The sequence below is a fragment of the Syngnathus typhle genome, linkage group LG1 (genome assembly GCF_033458585.1).
Source record: "Syngnathus typhle isolate RoL2023-S1 ecotype Sweden linkage group LG1, RoL_Styp_1.0, whole genome shotgun sequence".
NCBI lineage: Eukaryota > Metazoa > Chordata > Actinopteri > Syngnathiformes > Syngnathidae > Syngnathus > Syngnathus typhle.
The window spans coordinates 24,515,149-24,536,479 of NC_083738.1; the positions used below are offsets into that span (position 1 = coordinate 24,515,149).

General features: G+C 42.3%; 1 protein-coding gene across 1 annotated transcript in view; it reads right to left on the reverse strand.

The window, feature by feature from the left end:
- LOC133155266 (adhesion G protein-coupled receptor L3-like) overlaps positions 1 to 21,331 on the reverse strand; it is a 100,129-nt gene that overhangs the window by 72,143 nt on the left and 6,655 nt on the right. The window contains exon 2 of the mRNA XM_061280449.1: positions 4,375 to 4,442. The gene's annotated coding sequence lies outside the window, so the exon portion shown is untranslated. The remainder of the gene's footprint in view (positions 1 to 4,374; positions 4,443 to 21,331) is intronic.

Sequence of the window (21,331 nt, forward strand, 5' to 3'; positions counted from 1 at the left end):
TGTTTGGTCTTTAAGGAAGGGTGATACTCGCCGGCTTGTGTCCATGTGGCTAAAATTAGCTCATCTGTTAGCTTTTAACTAGGTGGTCTGCTACATTTCACCTCTCATCTTACCAATTACGAATAATAAATATAATATTAAAGTAATTACCTTTGGCAGTTCAGGTTTACTTTCACACTAGATATACAACACAAAGACTTACACGTTATATATAAAAAATAAATCCATGTTGCCTTAAGAACAGCCCCTCGCTAACGGTTGCATTACGGTTAAATTTGAACACAAACAGTGAAGCAACACATGCAGACAGACAATGCAAAAATACTGACTGGCATGTATTCTTAACCCTCTATAAAAGACAACTAGTATAACACCAATCTACTGAGTAGTAGTGAAAGAAGTCGAGTCTACTTTGTTTGTTTTTGCATGATTTTACCGTACATGCATGAACTGTACTGCCGCCCGGTGGCCAAAAAGGGCACACAAAAGATTTCCAAGTGAGTGTCAACTCAGCACGACAAAGTTTGGAGTGCTATTTTCGCTGATTATAAAACAAAATCAAACATTTGTGTAATTGAGGAAGAAAGGTTGGAACAGATTAATGGCATTTCTATTCATTTCAATGAGGAAAGACGATTTGAGATACTGCAATGTGCCCTATTAAGAAAGACTATGGCTCCATCTTACTGAGGCTATCCTTCCAATTAATGTTATGCATCTTACTAATTTAAGCTTGTAGCCAAAGGAAGAAGTCTCCATTGAGCATTTTTGCTACTTCTCATGAATTTTTTTCAGAAAGTAACGAGCAACTGCCAGCCCGAGTTGAATATGAACAAAATTCCTCCCAGCTTGTCACATCGCATTGAAGCCGATGCGGCGTCAAGAAGTTGTCCTTCTTAAAGTCGCCGCCTCCGCAAAAAAGCTTTCATTGAGGTTGCATATTTGCTTAAATACGCCATGACAGGGCAAGCTTGATTCACTCGACAGTGATGACGGACAAGCGGAGCGAGAAAAGAAAGTCAACAGTGCATATTTCTCCTGAAAGGTAAAGTGTTAAGTTAGGCTACTCGGCGGGGACGTTGATCATCGGCCCGGCTTGCTCTATATATTGATTAAACCATCCATCACTTAAACGCTACAAGACATTATTTCTAATTAAAAAGTAAGTCATAAATTGCACTCTTTATTGCCAGACTGGGCTTGTAAATAAAACTTCAGGGGAGGGTGCAACCACATTGCAGCCCCCCCCCTTGCGTCCTCCCGCGAAAAAAAAAAAGGAGAAAAGGTTTGCGTACGGGAGAGATAAACAGATGCAAATCAATCATTTCTGCAGGCGGTTGTTTTTACAGCTATGGGAGCAGTAAAATTTAACAAATATGTAAATCTGATGTAAAAGGATGCCTGTGTGACTATGAGGTCATGTCAGCCAATCAGAAGCAGAGACATTAGTAAATAGAATTTTGCAATTTCAGCACCTTTACTTTGCACCTTTGAAATCAAATAATATCGCCACTGTAGTGCCTGATGCTCATTTTTAACGTAAAAAATCCAGCGGAGGGCGGAATGAGATTGCACCTCGTTCTCGCCCCGGCTTAGGGATATAATGAAAATCAAAAAAAAAATAAAGTACAGACGTGTACGACGGCACCGTCGGGATACTTACGGCAGAGGTAAACAGATGCAAATCAATAATTTCCGCAGGTAGTTGTTTTTACGGCTTTGGGAACAGGGGATTGAGCAAATATGGAAATTCAATGTTGGTACTGGGGGGGATGTAAAAAGGATCTTGACGGTGATGTATGATGATGAGGGGCTCATGAAACTGCGCCGACGCACTCCAGCAAGCCTCTTTTACCTGACAAACAACCGTTTTGCCAGCCGAGACGGGATTTAACGCGGTCTTTTTTTTTTTTTTTTTTCTGGTAGCCTCCGTCGTGTCCACCTCGCAGCAGAGGACACTTCACACCCGACAGCTTCTGATTACCGCTGCTTGTCAGGTAGCAAATTCAACAATAACCCCCCTTCCCCCAAAGCCCCCACCACCGCGTCACCCAGTTGTGGCGGAGTGGCAGGCAATTTTTCGAGGGAAAGGATTTGGGATTTCTCACCTTAAAACGGAAACGGGGTGGAGGAAAATAAAAAATAAGTCACGGGTGAGGCAAAGTATGTGCAATCATTATTCATCTGGCTTTAGTCGGTGGATTTCTTTCCACTTTATACTTGAGCTGGATGAAAAATGCTTTTCACTTGAAGGAAAGGCCATGGAGTCGTTATAGGTTTCAAATTGTGGCCATGGACTTAGAAGTGAATTTGTCGACCGCTGCATTATGTTGCTAACCAAAACAGCAGCACCTAACTATCTAGTCAGTCAGGCCTGACTCGCAAAAAGCTTATGAAATGTATGCTTGGTAGGGAGGGGACATGGAATTTAGAAGCCGCATATAACGCGGGTTCACCCACCAAAAATCTCAAGATACGGAATGTCGGCCATTTTGTTTTGAACCACCCAGAAGAATTCAACAGCTAAGAACCCACCCCACGCAAACACAGACAATTTCAGCCAATCAGAGGCCAGAAGAAAGTCAATTTTGAAAAAAGGCCAAAAGGAAAAAGTGTTTGACAAAGTACAAGCTCTCTGCAGGAATCAAAAAAAATTGGGAGACATAGACCCACAAAAAAAGTCTAAAGATCCAAAGCTAAAAAAAAAACTGAAAGTTGAACATTTTGGTTAAGTACCACACTAGTTAATGCAACAAAATCAGCCAGTTTGAGTTTTCAACATAAAATTTGGGAGGCTTCTCAGTCATATGATGTGTAGTAGACCCACAAAACAGTCTCGGGAAGCCATGCAGCCACTTTCCTCATCTTTGATTTTCAATGGCACAACTTTGCATGACTGCCCATAGAAGCCTCCAATTGTTAACCATAATACCCTACGAGGAAATTAAAATTTGCCTCGCGTTATCTTAAAGCGCCACCATTTGTTTGCACATCGGGATTTCAGCCCAGGTGTCACCAAATCATGCAAAACAGGTTGTTTGCATTGAAAGGGAAACCTTTTCGCGGGCCCCCAAAGCATCAGTGTGCGCTCACCGATTTGAACGGCGTCCAGAGCCGCCGGGTCGCTTTGGTTACCCCGGCAACGGCAGCAGGCCAGGAAGCAGCGGGTCCCGTCGCACGGATACCGAGTCGAGCATCACAAGCCTTCTAAGTGACCATGTTTGTCTGAAGGCACACAGTGCTTAATGAAGAGCCACGCTCATAAAGACACATCAATGCGCAAAGTGGCGTTGCCGTGACAACAGCAGCCAGATGAAATTACGCAAGAGTTTGTGTGTCATTTGATCCCGATGAGCAAACTGTTGGTAATGGCTGTAAACGTGTTGTTGACGTTTTGATTTTGGCTACTTAAACTCGGTATGAACGCCACACTGTGAGGTAATTTCAGCCGGTGAGACGCCGAGAGAAAGTCAAGTTTGAAAAAAGCTCAAAGGCAAAAAGGATTTGACAAAGAACAAGCTCCTTGCAGGAATTTAGAAAAAAAAAAAAAAAAAAAAAAGCTTTTTTCTGCTGTCAGTACCCGTTCATTTGATGTGTACCGTCAAGCAACAACTGTTCATGCTAGGCCCGACGCCGTTGTGTTAGCGTGCCGGCTGACTTGACTCGTCTTCCCGACTGTTGATGCCAGTATATATTACCGTCACAAACTGTTGCCAACAATATTGACACGTCATCCAGAAATCAATCAAACTAATTAAAGATGCTAACAAAACAAATTAATTACACTGACAACGTGTTATACGGCGTTAGCAGCTAGCAGCTAAGTGAGTGCAGTCTTTTTCAAGGGCGGCTGATTTGGGCGAGCCGGGCGAACAGCGTGACATGCCGAGGACGAGACGTTGGCAAAAATTCGAAGCAGATTTACGGCGTCCTACCGCTTTCGCTTTTATTCAAATATTTCACCTTGCGCCTAATGACATTACTCCTTCGTCAGCAACATTTCCCGCACTTTCTTCTTTTTATTTCTTTTTTTGAAATGCAAATCAATTCACGTGTACTAATATGGGATTACCCCGGAATGCGTCTGCAGCAGAGCGTGGGTAGCCCCCCTCCGAAAGCCGCCAGCCCCCCGCGCTGTCGTGAAAACACAATACGAGCCCCCCGTTGACTTATCAAAAGAGCTGATATGGCATTTTCGCCCCCGGTGCCAGTTTTTATGCCTTGTTCCTGTTGAATACGGCATCGTAAAAAACTGGCATAAAACCTCAATGGTGGGCTCGGGGAGCAATGTAAACAATGTATGCGGCTAAAATATGCACGGCCACTGCGAAGGGAATGCAAAATATGGTATAGCTTGTGCGGGCCCAACCCTACCTTGGCACGAGCTCGCCGCGTCAGTTGCCCGTCATCACCTTCCGCATCACGAAGCCACACCATCCATCCTAAAAAGCCCACACACAAAGAACAACTTTTCAAATTTGATATATAATATTTAAACTATATTCACCGAAAAGGTTTTCAAATGAATATAAATTGAAACTGAGAATATATCAAATGAATGTTATCAATAACTTCATCTGAGGGGCAATTTTCAAATGTTGAGGGGGATTTTTTTTTTTTCTAGGGACCTAAAGCAAATATTCCAATCAAAATATGATAGTGTATGTGTGTGTATGTTTATATATAAATTGAAAACATGTTTTTTAAAACATACACAGAAGAGGAAAAACATTTTTTTCTTGATATTATATACCGTATTTTCCAGACTATAAAGCGCACCTAAAAACCTAAGATTTTCTCAAAAGCCGACAGTGTGGCTAATATATGGACCAGATTCCTAAATTTAAACTGGCCTGAAGCATTGTGTCATGAAATCAATCATGAAGACTTTGAATCATGAATCAAAAAGACTATGGATCATTATTTTGTGATTATAAAGTAATTTGTTGCGTCTGAAGCTGAAATAAAGATAAAATCGAGAATGATTTGATTTAGATTAAAAATCTGACATGATGCATTAATGGTGCGCTTTATAGTCCAGTGCACCTTATATAAGGACAAAATGGGCCATTCATTGAAGGTGCGTCTTATAGTCCGGTGCGCCTTATAGTCCGGAAAATACGGTAAATGTTTTTTAATGGTACATTGAATAAAAGGTAAAATTTTATGAATTTAATGCTTCTATATAAGCATATATATAGAAATATAATGTTAATATATATTTTTAAATAACTGTTTGTATATTAAGTAATTAAGTTTTTATCATGTATTTATTCTTGGTCAAAGTTTAGATCCCAAACAGTTCAGGTCACACATTTGCGATGACATTTCTGTCGCTGTTCCGAACAAAGTTACGAAAAATGCTCGTTTGTCTATTATTTGGGGGTGGGGGGCTTATTTTTGTCAGCAATTATGAAGTGAGGTCTTCATAAATCTGCGGCGGTACCCGCAGCGGTGACAAAGCCGCCATGCGCCGCTTTGTAAATCCAGGTCGCATCGGCTTTTTAATGGCTGATTTATTGAGGCTCAACGGGGGTTCGGCGATGGGCCTGAGCGACAAAGAGCCTGTTTTAAAGTGCATTAGCGCCACGCAGTAAATATCCCGTACGGCATATTAGCATTTTAATGGCGGCCATCCACACTCACCTTTCAGGGGGCCGTGTTGTTTTCCCCTCACTCTGTCCGCATTAGTGTCGGGCCGTCTCGCCGTTATCACTTGTAGTTTCTATGACTAACTGACGTCTTAAAAAAAGCTCAAGTGGCGTCTGTAAATCTGAGCTCCTGAGTTTTTTAAGAGCGCAAATACTGCAGGCACACAATTTCTTCCCAAAGGTTTTTTTTTTTTTTGAAGTCATGAGCTCAAATGACATTTGTAAAGGTGAGAGTGGCTGTTAATTTAGATTTAAAAAAAAAAAAAAAAGAGAGTAAAAGTCCAAAGTGCACACACACAGTTTCTCAGAAAACTGCTTTGGTGAGTTATATTTGTTTTCCTAAATGTGTAACTTAGTAAATTGAGACCAGATGTGGCATCAGTAAAGCTGAATTTCTAAGCTGTTTGAAAATGTCATTTAAAAAAAAAAAAAAAAAAACACAGCAGGGTTTTTTGAGTCTTGTTTGTTTTACTTGATGTACATTATGTCTACAAGTGAAGCTAAAATATACACTGGCACTTTAAAGTCTCTTCGTTCATTTCAAATAAATGCATTACTCATGTCAAATAGACTGAAATGAAACGTAAAGAAATAATTCAAACTCAAGCGTGAACAATCTTCCAACAAAAGTCGCTATTCAGTGACACGAATACACAAGAGGTCAACACAGACAAGAAATAAAGTTGGTGTTTTTGTTTTTTTTTTTAAAGAAAAGTGTGGCGGTGTATTTATTCTCTGCAGTGTAGCAGAAAATTTACAAAAAGCGCCATTCACGCGCTCAATACTCTAAAAGCCTTTTCCGCATCAAGGACACAACATAGTCAAACTATCAAGATGAAAAGAAGCACGGACTACTCAGGCAAACATTCATATGGCCTCCGGGAAAAAAATTGCAAATATTCCATTTCCGGAGAGCCTCCCATCACGAAGCTCTCGTCAGGAAATGTAAAAACATACGAGAACATATGAGAACGCGCCGTGTGGCCGATCCCGGTCAAGAGCCTGCCGTGCGTCTCTCTATAAAAGCATTTACTGAGCCATAAGCACCGCGGGCCTGCCGAAAGCTCATCAAAGTGTGGCTTATTTTATCAGCCGAGTGGAAAATGTGCTGAGAGTCGGGCGGCGGTGGCGGAAGGCGAACGCCAAGGGGGGGGGGGGGGGGGGGGGATCTTGTCGGTGCGAGCAACAAAGTGAGTATCGGCGGCCGCTTCCGACTAAAGATACAAATGGGCCAAAAGAAACAACCCTGTTGAAGCCACACGGTAATTGACAAGTTGGTGTGATTCAAAGTCAACGCAGAGCATCCTAAATATCCCATAATGCAGGAAAATAGCTTTGAATAGTGGCCATAATGGCCACCTGAATATAGGCCGCAACAGCTAACGTTCGAGGAAAATCCTGTTTTGTTCATATGTAAGCCGCACTGGACTATAAGACGCAGGTGTTTTGATGTTTCATTTCAATATGTGGAAGAATATGCACAAATCATACAATATCATAAAAAGAATGAGAGATTCATAGCAGGGTTTAAAGCTTGTGCAAAAAGTAGCGGCTTATAGTACGGAAAATACGGTAGTTCTTGTAAAGATACAACGTGATTCTCATAGTGTGACTATTCTCATATATCCATAACTTATAACTTCCATCCATTCATTTTCTATAACTTTAAATTTGTTTTTGCAATTTTTCTCCATGCAAAGCTATGACCATTTTTGGGGCTTTTTTCTCCCCGCAAACTAGAACAAATTTTTTTTTTTGCATTTCTTTTTTTCCCCACAAAACTATGACTAATTTTTTTTTGCAAATGTTCTCGCAAATCTATGCCAATTTCTTGGGGCATTTTTCCTCCCCGCAAAATTATGACTAATATTTGTTTTTGCATTTTTTTCTTAGCAAACCTATGGCTATTTTATTTTGCAATTTTTTTCCCCGCAAAGCTATGCCATTTTTTTTTTTTTTTGCAATTTTCTCCTTGCAAATCTATGACAATTTTGAGAGGCTTATTTTTCTCCTCGCAAATCTAATGACGAAATGTGAATCTCGAGTCTTTTGAATTATAAAGCCACAAGTTCATTCTTATTAAATTCCGACTTGCTTCCTATAACTGTTATTCATCTCATTAAATTGAGACGGGCCTCTAAACTAAAGACTCCTTTTTCCCGCATAAAGCCACAACTTCACTTTTTCGCCCATGTGTGACACACTCAGTCACCGAAGGTTCCTTTCTAAAACAAGATGTCAAAACTGAACACACACGCCGTTTATCGCAGCAGCGGAATATTATTATCCGAGTCACATTTGTCTTTATTTGGAATACGTGCATACCCGAGCACTGTGATCAACCTTGTAGAAGAAGATAAAAGTCAATAGAGGGGAAAATTGTACGGGTGACACGAGTGGGGACTTGACACCCGAGGTCCTCCTTGACATGATGTGGGGGATGGGGAGGAGGTGCACGTCATACGCATGTACAATAAACATTCAACTTTTGGCAGCGTTTCTTCCGCTGAGGGTCGGCGGTCAAGGCCGTTCGGATACGGGCCGAGACGGGGGAGGACGCACTCCACACGAGTACTGCGAGATGAGGATTAGTATCGTCGGGCTGGTGAGTCATGCAAGTGCTCTCCACATGTGTAGTTAGACACACACACACACACACACACACACAAAACTGATTAAGAGCAAATAGTCTGGAAGCAAAGACTTTAAGATTAAGCCAGCAAAATGCCAGAAAACACAGAAAGGCAGCGATAGACTTGTTATCACTTAAGCACACAATAAAACACTCCTGCAATTAAGTCATACGAGGGCGAAAACAAAGTTGTTATTGAATGGGAACAAAGTCCAAATGTGAGATTTATAAGAATATAATTGTATTACAAGAAGAATGTTGCCATCCGAGCCCAGAATTTTAGTGTATGTGGTGAAAGGAAATTCTTTTAGAATGACATCATCTTCGGGATCTCATTTACAGCCTTGACTTCATTGGTATGATGCCCGCAAATTAATTTTTGTTCATGTATAACTTTATGATGGAAAAATCATGAATTATTGTGAGAAAAAAAATAATTCAACTTAATTTGGATAAAATTTTGATTTTTTTCATCTTGTAAAATTAAGATTTGTACTCGACTTTATTTTTGTTGTCAAAGTATGACTTGGCTTAATTCTCATGAATCTATGATTTAAGAGTATTTTCTTTTTTTTAGAAAAACACTGCAACATTGTTGCAAAAGTATGACTTCATTTTTTTTAAAACCTCCCTCAAATTCCTCCGTGTCAACATTACGACATTATTAAACCACATCTTAATTCTCATAAAAGCCACAGCTTCATGCTTGACAAAGTATGACTTCAATATTGCAAAGCCACAACTTCATTCTTGTAAAAGTACAACTTTTATCTCATAAAATTAAGATTTATTAACACAATGCAACAACTTTATTCTTGTAAAGTCTCAACTTCATTGTGGAAAAAAATTATGACTATCATCTAGCAAAAAAGACAATAAAAGAAAATTGTAAAATTAGCCCCGCCCCCTCCCCTCAACCCCCACTTTTTCTCCTTCTCACAAGGCTCCTGTGATATCTCGGTTGTCTCCTTCTGCGTCTGAATAGCCGCATTGTGCTTTTGCTTATTCCAAATGTGCGGACCTTTCAGGCCCTCCGCACACACCTGTCAAGCCATGTCCTTGCCGCCTCGGGCTCCCTCCCCCTCCCACCGACGACACACATGCTTATTGAGCCCACGCGCTCCAGCACACACAGGTAAAATCAAATAAACACACGTACACACAGGCTTTATTGGAAACACACGCCGGTGGCACCCTCCCATCGCCAAGGATGTGCCTCCGAACTTGCCTGGGGTCAAATTGCATGCGGGGTGGGGGTCAGGATTGCGGTAGGGGAGGGGGGGGGGGGGTTCTCGAGGGCACACACACGCCAGCGGAAAACACAATTCAGAAGTAAACGACTCGTAACTCGAGCCAGACTTTAAATCGTTTGCAGATTGTCTGCCTTGTGGCGGGCTCATATCGAGTGAGTCATGCCATCAGAAAGCTAATGCCTCCCGCAAAGAAAAGCCGTATCTCCATTCATACCGCCGCACTGAGGGAGATGACTACTGAACTTAAGTCAGTCAAATGAGGCCACGAGAAGATACGATTGTCAGGGAACAAAGTAGGAATATGAGTGAATTGTACTGAATTTACTAGACTGACGTTGCAATTTTAAAACTAAAATACAGACACCTGAAGAAATCAAGGACCTTAATCCATAACACAAACTTGAAGCCCCCCAAAATAACAGCTAATAAAACCTAACCTAATCCTAACTGGTCAATTAGCGTATTTTCCGGACTATAAGGCGCAGCTTCAATGGTTGGCCCATTTTAAAACTTTGTCCTTATATAAGGCGCACCGGATTATAAGGCGCACCATTAATGCATCATGTCCGATTTTTAATCCAAATCAAATCATTCTCCATTTAATCGGTTTTATTTCAACTACAGACGCAACAAATTACTTTATAATCACAAAATAATGATCCTTAGTCTTTTTGATTCATGATTCATAGTCTTCAGCGGGCCACTTATGATTGATTTAATGACACAATGCTCCGGGCCAGTTTAAATTTAGGAATTCGGTCCATATATAAGGCGCACCGGACTATAAGGTGCACTGTCGGCTTTTGAGAAAATGTTTGGTTTTTAGGTGCGCCTTACAGTCCGGAAAATACGGTAACCTAATCCTAACTGACCCATAAACTCAACCCTACCCTAACCCACAAACCAATAACTAATCAAACCCTAAACTGAACCATAACCCTAAACTCAAGCCAAATCAATCTACAGTCCACCACCCCCACAAAAAAAAAAATCCCACCAAATAACCACCAAGCACAGTCTGATGAAACGGTTGAACTGCGGAGCAATGACTTACAGACAGGATTTAAACCAAAAATACTGCCACCGTGAAGAAAAACGGAGCCTTCCTTTCAGACATAAATCTATCCGGCAGTTCATGTATCAGAGAACAATAGCGCGCCAACGTCTTTGTTGAAATGTAATAAGCAATTGTGGCGAGACCCAAATTAATGATACATGAGTTGTGGATAGTCGTACTTAATGATGTCACCGGTCGGACACTAACCTTTAAACCTCTCGACTTGCTTGCGGGCCGCAATGTCCGTTTCTGTGTGTAATGCATCGGAGATAACCTTCACCTACATATGCTGGCCTGTTTCATACAACACACGGGAGCGCAGCGCCGATGAAACCTCCTTGGGGCCTCAAGGCTATCTGTCCACTAAATCATATTTGTAGATTCATATTAAACACGCAGCCCCGAGGAGAAAGTCGGACGGAGCGCCGGCACGGAATGATAGGCATCGCCCCACCGCGGGAAAGTCCGCGCCGCATTACTGCATGCTAGGGCGGCGTTTTGACAGCATCTGCTTTCAAGTAACGAGGAGAATCATGTTGTGTTTGGATAAAACACGAGGCCAAACAACAACCCGGATTGGCTCGACGAAATCTGGATAGCAACAACCGACGGAATTGCCCGTTGAATTGCGATCATTAGATTAGATTCAGTCATGTTTTTGTCAAGGAAAAAAGCGGTTTTATAGTGAAGAACAAGAACTGATGGACGAGCGGGTAAGTGCAAAGTTCTGGACTCTAATGAACCAACAGCACTCGTGGAATCCTGATCCTGACACTAAACCAAACTCCAGAGTTAAAATAATAATCTTCTATATGGTGGAACTTTGGTATTCTTGACTGATTGTAGCCTAGCTTGACTAACCGCAGGAATGTTTCTTGAAATATTTAAACCTATTACGGTTTGGTGTGTTGCTTTTCTTAGGGTCATCTTGGGATCAGGACACCTGAGTCAAATTTACCAGAATCGAGTAAATGAATTCATTCCAACAATCTATTGAAGGTAACCCCCCACTGCGCACAACATATGTTGGCAGTCAGCATATTTCCAAGTCTATCTAACCTGCTCGGGAAATGAGATTTCGGAATGAGGTTTACCGGGTCATGGGATGAGTTTGGCATATTTTGCATTCCATTAAAGTTGTATGTGAAAACAAATTGTCGCCGCGCGTTAACAGACGCGGCGAGACAGATGGCCACCGGAGTGGGGTTTCTTCTGCATGACCAATTGGCGCATCTGCTGGTGTGACTACGCGGGACTGGGGGTCAGGGGAAGTTCTCAAGAAAACAGTCGGAGATGTCGTCGGAAAACAAACAAACAAACAAAAGCCACGCTGGCGTCTGTTTCTTAAGCGACGGATCATGTCGAGGAACCTGCAAGGTGGTGAGGACACAGGTTGAATGAAAGTGGTGTCAAACGCAAAGCCCGGCCGGGGGGCAGATACGGCCCGCCACATCAAAATAGAAACAGTGTTTGCAATCTGTATTACTATTTGTCTTTTTAAAGTATTTGAACAGTTTTTACTTGTCTCTGATTTCAAAACTAGTGAGTCATCAGTTTGTTTTGTAGCCTATACTGTATATAGAAGACGTTGACAATCATAATGGCCCTCCAAGGGAAACTATAACTACGATGCGGACCGTGACAAAAATGAGTACGGCACCCCTGAGCTAACCCTAAGTCTAAACATATCCGAACTCTACGGTGCCACGGCCCAGAGGCCTTCTCATCGCCGCTTCAGGCAGTCGTGCCAAAGATGTCCGAAACAAAAGACACCAAATTAGTCTAAAGGTGAAGTGTTTGGGTAGCCTCTCTGCAGATGTGCCGCCGTTCCTTTTCATTTCGATGGCATTTCCTAATTGGATGTGAGGGAGGTTTGACGCACATGCTGTCCCCATGTAAACGGGGTGGGGAGATGGGGGGAGGGCAAAGCCCCCTCGGAGCGGAGCCCTCCTCCCTGTTTGCCTGCAGTGCAGCGATAGAGAAGGTTACAATCGTCTCTCCCTGCCTGCCTGCAGTATATCCACAAACGCAAAGAGGGCAAAATCAATGCGTAAAAATCGTTTCATTCCTGCTCAATTTCATCCCGCCAGTATAATTAAAAACGTCTTCCGAAGTAAATCTCTCTTGGGGTCGTTATGGCATCATGTATGCAGATATTTTTTCCCAGCCCCGAACATCGCGTCGGGATAGCTACTGTACGCTCACAAACGAATTAGACGCAATGCTAGCGTCGGAATTGAAAAGTTTCATCCATCAAAAGCCACACGCAAGGCTTGTTAGCATTTTACGCAACTTTCAGCAATGATAACGCAAACCGTCAGGCATAAATTAGCAAATTACATGTGTTAGGGCAGGACCGATTATTTCTGCTACGCCGCAATTGCGGAAAAAGGACTCTCCAGCTGTGTTCCGGCAAAAAGCTGGCTGGCCCAAAACATAAACGAGATTACAGGAGCCTGGCCTTTAGCGGCGCTCATTAGCGACACCTTGGCTAAATGTAACACTGGTGCCGAGTTGCCAGAAGAGGCGACTTGGGAGACAATTCAGGAAACGCCTGAATAGATAAGGAATAAAAAAGGAACAAAGCAATCCTTGTTGTCTTTGCCAATCAATGACGGGCAGTTCATTAGGCGGGCTCGTTCTGCACTGGGAATTCAAAGGAAACCCAACAATGGAGTTTACAGATAACTCCGGCATTCGACTGGCCGCAACGACGCTAACCTTATTAATCATTACGGGCAGAAATTCCATAAAGAGTTGACCTATATTGACCCGCCCATCGTTGTTTGGCATGCATGGCAGTCGATGCGCTAGCCGACGCCTGTTAGCGCTCCAACGGGCTGACTTTTAACAACATTTATTATGTATGAGAGGGTAAAAGGGGTCCATGAGAAGATTATAAAAGCTTAACATTTTGATGAGATTAATCCCCCTATCAATCGTCGCCTCGCATACAATAGTGAGCTAATTACGGCGCAGCGGTCTGCGAGCAAATAATATTTATATCATCGCTTCTGAGAATCATAAAAAGATATACATTTATATCGTGGCTTTCTATGGAGGAGTAAAAGACTGCCGGGGGACGCGGCTTGAAGATGGAAAAGGGGCGATCAGACAAGTCAAATCTGACCGTTTGTCATTCGGATCGCCGCTGTGATGAATGGACGCCGTATAGAATAGCTCAAACTGTCGGATCTACGCTATGGCAGGTATTCTAAAGACCACTGTGAGCTTTGAAGCTAAGAAATAGCAACTGAACCCCATTCTAACCCCAAATATCAACACTAAACACCTAGCATTAGCTATCTTTATGCTAACCATACAGCACAGGTATCAAACTCAAGGACTGGGGGCCAGATACAGCCCGCCACATCATTTAATGTGGCCGGCGAAAACAAATTGTGCATCAAATTCGGGTGTCATTATTAGAATTGCGAATTGTCTTCATTTTTAAAAAAAAATATATATATATTTTTTTTAATTTGACCAGTTTTTGCTAGTCTGATTTGAAAACAAGTTGTTTGGCGGTTTGTTTTGTAGCTTATACTGTATTAGATATTTATTTGTGTTGACAGTCATAATGGCCCTCCGAAAGAAACTATGACTACAATGTGGCCCGCGAAAAAAATGAGTTTGACATCCCTGCCATACAGTAACCCTAACCTCTGGCTCAAACCTACCCCGAACCCAAACTACTTACCCTAAACCTAATCTTAACCCTAACTCAGTTGTTATGAATTGACAAATCTCTGAACATGAAGGACGGGAGGCCAGTATTAGAATGCAGAAACCGGCACTAATTGTGATATTGTTGTGCATTCCTGCCAACTTCAAGGCAGATTCTCTGGCACTTTGAAGAACGTTCAAAACCCTCCGACTATGGGAGTAAAATATTGCGCTCTCTCTTTACCTGCACGACTGTGTCGTCGTGTGTGCTGCTTATTATTTGGCTGAACGAGCTGCGGCGGCACTCGTGGGGCAACGTTTTGACATCATGACTGATTACAGTCTTGCGGCGAGCAACTTAAGAAATCCCAACAGTTGCCAGTCGTCATTGCATCGCCCCAATGCTTTTCCTCGTTGAGATTAGTCAATATTACACATTGTGAGGACTGACCATGAATTGAAAAGCAGATATTCGTAATGAGATGTTGTCGCTCAGATGTCAGGTAACGCGGAGGTGAACCAAAACGAATCCTAAAAATTTACTGTTGGACCTCGGAGACCTCATCGTTGATTGTGGTTTTTAAACGGGTAGAAAAGGAGATTATTTTTCTCAGCCTTTGTTGTTTTGTGTGAAAGGTAGCAACACTGACCCGGTCCTAACGCTAGGCCCGAACGACAGGCGGCTATAAAGCTCACAGAACAATCTCAGTCTCCGGCCGGCGTGCGCGGACAAACAAAAGACGTCAGCACTTTTCAAAACGCCAGCTCCCAGGCAGTCAATTAGTTCCAAGGTGAGGCGAAACCGTGCGGTCCTTTAAGCGGCTTTGCTCCAATGGGGCGCCGCGTCAATGCCAGCGTCCCCACTATCAAGCTGACAAAGGGCTGGCGGGGGATGTTTATTTTTCGCCGAGAGATCCCGCAGCTCAGCACGTGTGACCAGAACAGCGGGCGTTTGAAATGTTTTTTCTTTTTGTATAATCTTTCGCCCCTTCTCGACGAAAAAACGGCGCCTCGCTCACTCCGAAATCCAATCCGAGGCTATTGATTAGTAGAATCAATTTTCTCCGAGTCAAAAGCGTTGCAATTCATTCGGAAGCTACAAGTGGAATCAGATTCTGATAAACTCCACAAATGCGTCCTCCCTTTAATGCATTTCAAACGCAACTGGGTTTAATTAAAGCCAGAAGAAAGGCCGCCACGTAACGCCAGCTCCATTGTGGCGTTATCCACCTGCGTGAAAACCTTTTAATTACCTGCCCGCTGAGACACTCCCGCGTTCGTTAAATCTTCTCAAGTATGAATGGGAGAGCACTATTTCCATTTAAGGGGACATTCAGCGGCTTGTGTAATCATTTGGAATGCTTTTAAGGTCAGCGAGAAAGTCGTCATTTGTCAACGCGGGTGAGAAAAATGTTCGCGTGGGTTCCAACGGGGCACGGCCTAACGGTTTGGGCTTTTGTAATCACGCTAATGTGATGAAAAAAGGCAAATACGGCGTTTGTCACGTCTCTAATTTGCCGATTCTGTAGCTGATATTTACAAATACGGCCGCCCGGCATCAGCTCTCGTTGCCGGGGCAATTAGCGGTCGGATCAGGAGGTCCCGACGGTTTGGGGAGGGAGGCATAAATACGAAGCAACGTTTCCATTCATTTGTATGCGGCTGCAGGTGCGCCACCTTATTTTGCATTCAGGCCCAAACCTGCCTCCCAAACAGGCCATAAATTAACTTCCCTTAGAGCGCCGGTCGCCGAGAAGCATTGCATCTTTGTTTCATTTTGCCTCTGTGGTCGGAGGTTTGCGATACAAAAAAAAAATGAAGAGAAAAGGTCAGCGATATTGCCCGGAAAAGTAAACATGCGGAAAAACGCATGCGGACACATTTATCAGACTTCGAGGCTCATAAAGAGCTTGACGGACGGCGGCTTTGTCACTTTGATCGCTTTTGGATACCCTCTAATGCTACCTACGCCGTTAAACGCGACGCTGACATTTTTGGGGGGTCACACCCTCCCGTCAAATCGTGAATAACAACCTCTTTGATGATTTTTGAGTGTTTTGACTCATCTGGGGGAAACAAAGTGGTGCCGGATAATTAAAACAGCAGCCTATGACATTCAAAATATATACTTGGCCCAAAAAAAAAAAAAAAAAACGCTCAATGACACCACTATCGACCGAGTCGGTTCCGAGTGACTCGCGAATGTAACAATGGATATTTAATTAGCAGCTCAAGCCGATTTCATGGTCAACCGGCAGTCTCATTCGACAGCATACTAAACGTTGAGCAAGTCAAGAGGTCCTTCAATATCTCTCATACTTGTCATAGTGTGCAGAAGCAGCCGATGCACACGCTATTGTGTGCCGGGAAAAAAAACGTTTCTGCCTGTTTTCATCTTGCCTGATAGCCGCGACGTCGCTCAGTGAAATGCAGGGAAATCAAACAATGCAGAAATGATGCCGTCATAAAAATGAGTTCAATTGTACAACTCCAGATGTATTATGATTTTTTAATAGAATTTGAATTTCCAACACCTTTGATAAGCTTCGATCAAACATCCCAAAAGCAACATCCGGTATCGTCATAGCCATAAATAAAAACAAACTCTTCACACTGACAGACTTTTGAAACCTGTCTGGCATCTCACTCAGCGTTGCCAATGATTAGATATAAATAGAAAGGATTTGTCGAAAGCAGTGCCAGAAGGGAAATTTGTATTCTAATGATAATTTCAAGGCTATATTTACTTTTTATTACAGACTGACGTTTCCACATTGGGCTGAGCTAAACAGGCCAATAGGCTCGTTGGGATGTTGCACAATTCCCTGCAGGAAAGAGGCTTACTGCGCTGGTTGCCATGGTGACACACTTGTTTGCTGGAATCCCAAGCTCCTTGGAAAGCTTTTTAGGAGGCCAAACATGCTTGGAGATTTATTTGGTATACTGAAAGGAAAACGTCCTCAAAATGAAAAATCTAAGAGATGGGAGAAAAGACTCTAATGCTGCTTATTTTCGGTTGAAAAGGATGACTCATAGGGAGACGCCTATCATGGGAGCGTGAAAGTTGGGAGGACTGAGAGACAGAAGAAAAAAAAAATTGTGGGGGGGTGGTGGCGATGAAACGCCTCAGGGCAGATGTATGAAGTGACTTTTTGGAGCTGATTTATTGGATTGGACACGTTTTTTTTTTAACTCGCCCGGAAATGGCTAACTACGTCATGTGTTGAATTTAGTAACACCTCTGAAAGTTGATTGAGGTCAAGATGGGCCTAATAGATCTTCTCTGCTATAGAATCCTGAAGATGAGTTTAGAAAACTACTAACCCAAAATAGGTTGCTTCAAACCTTATGTCATTTTTGGGCTTTAAACTTTTTTTGGTAGATCTACTTATGATTGAGAATCTGCAAGATTTTTTCCGAAGGACCCCCTGGAAATACCAATATTTACCTTTTCAAAACTGGGCTGCTTCAAATGACAGAATTCTCGAGTGTTTTGAGGGGTATACATTATTGAATCTTTTTTGGGGGGGGAGGTCTCCTCCCAATAGAAATGCCTTGCATTTTTTTTTTGGAATCAAATCGGTTTTTGGGGCTGAATTTTTATTGCTAAACTCTAGACAGCGTGATAGATTCAAAATGGCCTCTTCAATTTCAGACCGTCTATCTTTACATTTATTGCTACTTTTTTGCGGGTCTACTTGCGATAGACATGCCTACCAAATTTCATGTCGTCAAATCAAACTGGCACTGGAGATGATTCTTTTTGTTAGATTCTACAATCCAAATTGGCTAAACAATAAAGCCAGCGTTCTTTGGTGTTTCAGGGCGGGGCTTATCGAGATTTTCTTTGTGGGTCTACTGATTCGATGTGAATCGGTGAAACCAACTTAGGCGTCTGAATGTTTCATCTCAAGCTATTTAGAGTTTTGTTTTTGTTTCATCGTCAAACTTCTCCGCTATACTCGGCCCACATGTTACAACGACAACTTAAATTTTTGCCGCACATTAATATAGGTGGTTCAAATTTGGTAGCGATAGGACAAAATCACTAGTTTTGGCAGCATTGAAAAACTCTGTCTATTGAGCTGCAGCAAATAAACACAACAAACCAATTTCAGGAGAGCCTTCGGACCACAAGCTGTGGGCCTCATCACACGAGACCCAAAAGAACATTTTTTCTTTGCTGTCAGAGATACAGCAAATAAAATATTCACCCGCATTAGTGCTGCTGAACTCTCACTGGGGATCCACTGAAGTGTTTGAAAGAAATGTTGACAAAATGGATACGCGTGTTGTCTCCTCAAGGAGACGGGTTCACTTTGCCGCTTATGAAATGTTGCCCAGATCTTGCACCAGAAATAGATTCAATTCCTCACCTTAATACATAAAGCACATTTCTAATTGTCTTGATCAATGAGTTCCCATTAAGGATTTGATGTGTTGAAACAAATATGACAACATCAGGCCCACATTGTGTTAAAATACAAAAGATGTCACCTCATTTTGTATCAAAGTAAAGCTGTCCTATTGTAAACATTTGAGTCCATTCTCAGACTTTTTCTCCCTATACAGATAAGGTTTTGCCTTTTAACTGACAAACAACTTGCACTTCATGCAGATTATCAGATGTTAACAGATGGTCCTCACTTTCCTCCTGTAAAGCCTCCGTAGTGATGGAACACCAATGACTCCTCACCAATCATCAAATTTGCAAATTTCAGTGAACGCACCGGCGGCCCACCTTAATGGCAATTAGAGGAAGAAGAAGGACAACGCGTCGCTGGCTGGCACACTCACCGCGTCCTCCCGATTGTAAGCGCCGAGCTCCGAATGGGAATCCAAAACGAGGTCGATATCCAGCTCCGGTGAGGGGGGGTGCGTCGCATCCACGCGCCTTACATCCCACGTGCCTCATAAAATACTAATTACAATTGGAAAAAGGATATCCGGATTTTAATTTTTATTTCTTTATTTTGTCCACAAACCGCGCATCTTACTGAACGAAGCACATTGTGTGCACCGGCCGAGTCGTACCCAGGATAGACTGAGAGAGAAAGAGAGAGAGAGCGAGAGAAGTGAATGTGGGAGGGAAGAAACGCGCACAGAGTGGTTGTGGATTGCCGCTTTGGCCATATGCGAGGGCGCCACCTAGCAGCAAACATGAGACGTGCGCCATCCGCGGCCTCTCTGCACTGCTCAATTGCACCGTCTGCATTGTTCGTGTTCTTCACGTGACAATGCAAGGACGCGAAAAAAGAAAAAGAAAATATATATATATATATATAATTTAAGAATTTGACAAGAATATTAATTTATATCATATATATAACATGAACATGTGTTTTGTCTCTACCGCTACTAGTGACACTTGTCCTTGTCTGTTATTTATCCATTTTTACATTTGGCACTTGTCTCTTTATTCTTGCACTCTGTGACAATAAATTTCCCCGCTGTTGGATGAATAAAGTTCTATCATCATCATCATCATCATCATCATATCTATATATATTTTTTTTTTTGCATCGCACAATCGTGCAAGTCGTGTCTGCCCACACTGGACGTTACATCACCGCGCCCACCCAACACCAAAATGGAATGAAAGACGCCCATACCGTCACGAACCAGCAGCATCCACCTCAACACCGGGATGCTTTCCAAGATACCAAATATCAATTTTTATACAGCTCTGAAAAATCATTGCTTTTCAAGAGACCCCCAAAAGAGCATATAACTTTAACATTGCATTTTCAAAGAAAGCAAGACATTCTCATCACTCAACACCCACATGTGTGGACTGGCTATTAATATACGTAGATTTGTGAAAAATATGTAATTTACCAAGTTGTGACATAAGTTTCTACCAGAGGCCTGCAATATTACACAGTTTTATTATTTCCATCCACCCATTTTCCGAACCGCTTATCCTCACTAGAGTTGCAGATGTACTGGAACCAGATATAACTTTAAAAAGCAAAGTTTGTGATTCTTACTCAGAAAAACAACATTGATTTGTACGCATTTAAAAATAAAAATAAAAAATGTGCCAGTAAATGTACCTGTGTACCGTATTTTCCGGCCTATAAGGCGCACCGGACTATAAGGCGCACCTTCAATGAATGGCCCATTTTAAAACTTAATCCTTATATAAGGCGCACCGGACTATAAGGGGCACCATTAATGTATCATGTCAGATTTTTAATCCTAACCAAATCATTCTCCATTTTATCTTTTTTATTTCAACTTCAGACGGAAACAAATTACTTTATAATCATAAAATAATGATCCATAGTCTTTTTGAGTCATGATTCACAGTCTTCAGCGGGCCACTTATGATTGATTTCATGACACAATGCTTTGGGCCAGTTTAAATTTAGGAATTTGGTCCATATATAAGGCGCACCGGGCTATAAGGTGCACTGTTGGTTTTTGAGAAAATTTTAGGTTTTTAGGTGCGCCTTATAGGGCGGAAAATACGGTAATTGCCAATGACGGTACATGTTGGTGTCAAGGCCTTGCAGCATTGGGACAAATGAGATTTTTAGTGTTAGTGATAGTGATCTAATGCCGTCACAGGGCTTTTATTGCATGTCAGCCTTTTGTGAATATTGACTGATTCGCTGGCGATGAATCAAACGACCGGGCGGACAACCGCGCCGGCGTCGCCACTTTAATTCAATCATCGCCGTAGACATATTGAGCTCGCAAACCTCGGGGGCACGTCTTTATTGCATCATATGACTTCATGCACTTAACTGCTAGTCGTTCTCCCGAGGAGGATAGCGTGCGGAATAAGTCATTCACGTGCAAAAGACCGATGCCATTTTGGTAGTATTGATGATGCTAAGTAAGCCATTATCAGAGGTGGAGCAAATTGTCTTCAAAGTTGACAGGCGGTGACATTTTGTCAGCGCTCGGGTGATATTTAGGGATTTTAATAGCATGGAGCAGGGCTCGTTATTCTCCACATCACGACAAGAATCGTTTCATTGGCACACTTGAAATTGCACCAGTTTGTGTTTTGGGCACGTATAAAGTATGTTTAACAGATAAAGCCACCTTACAAAAGAATCGA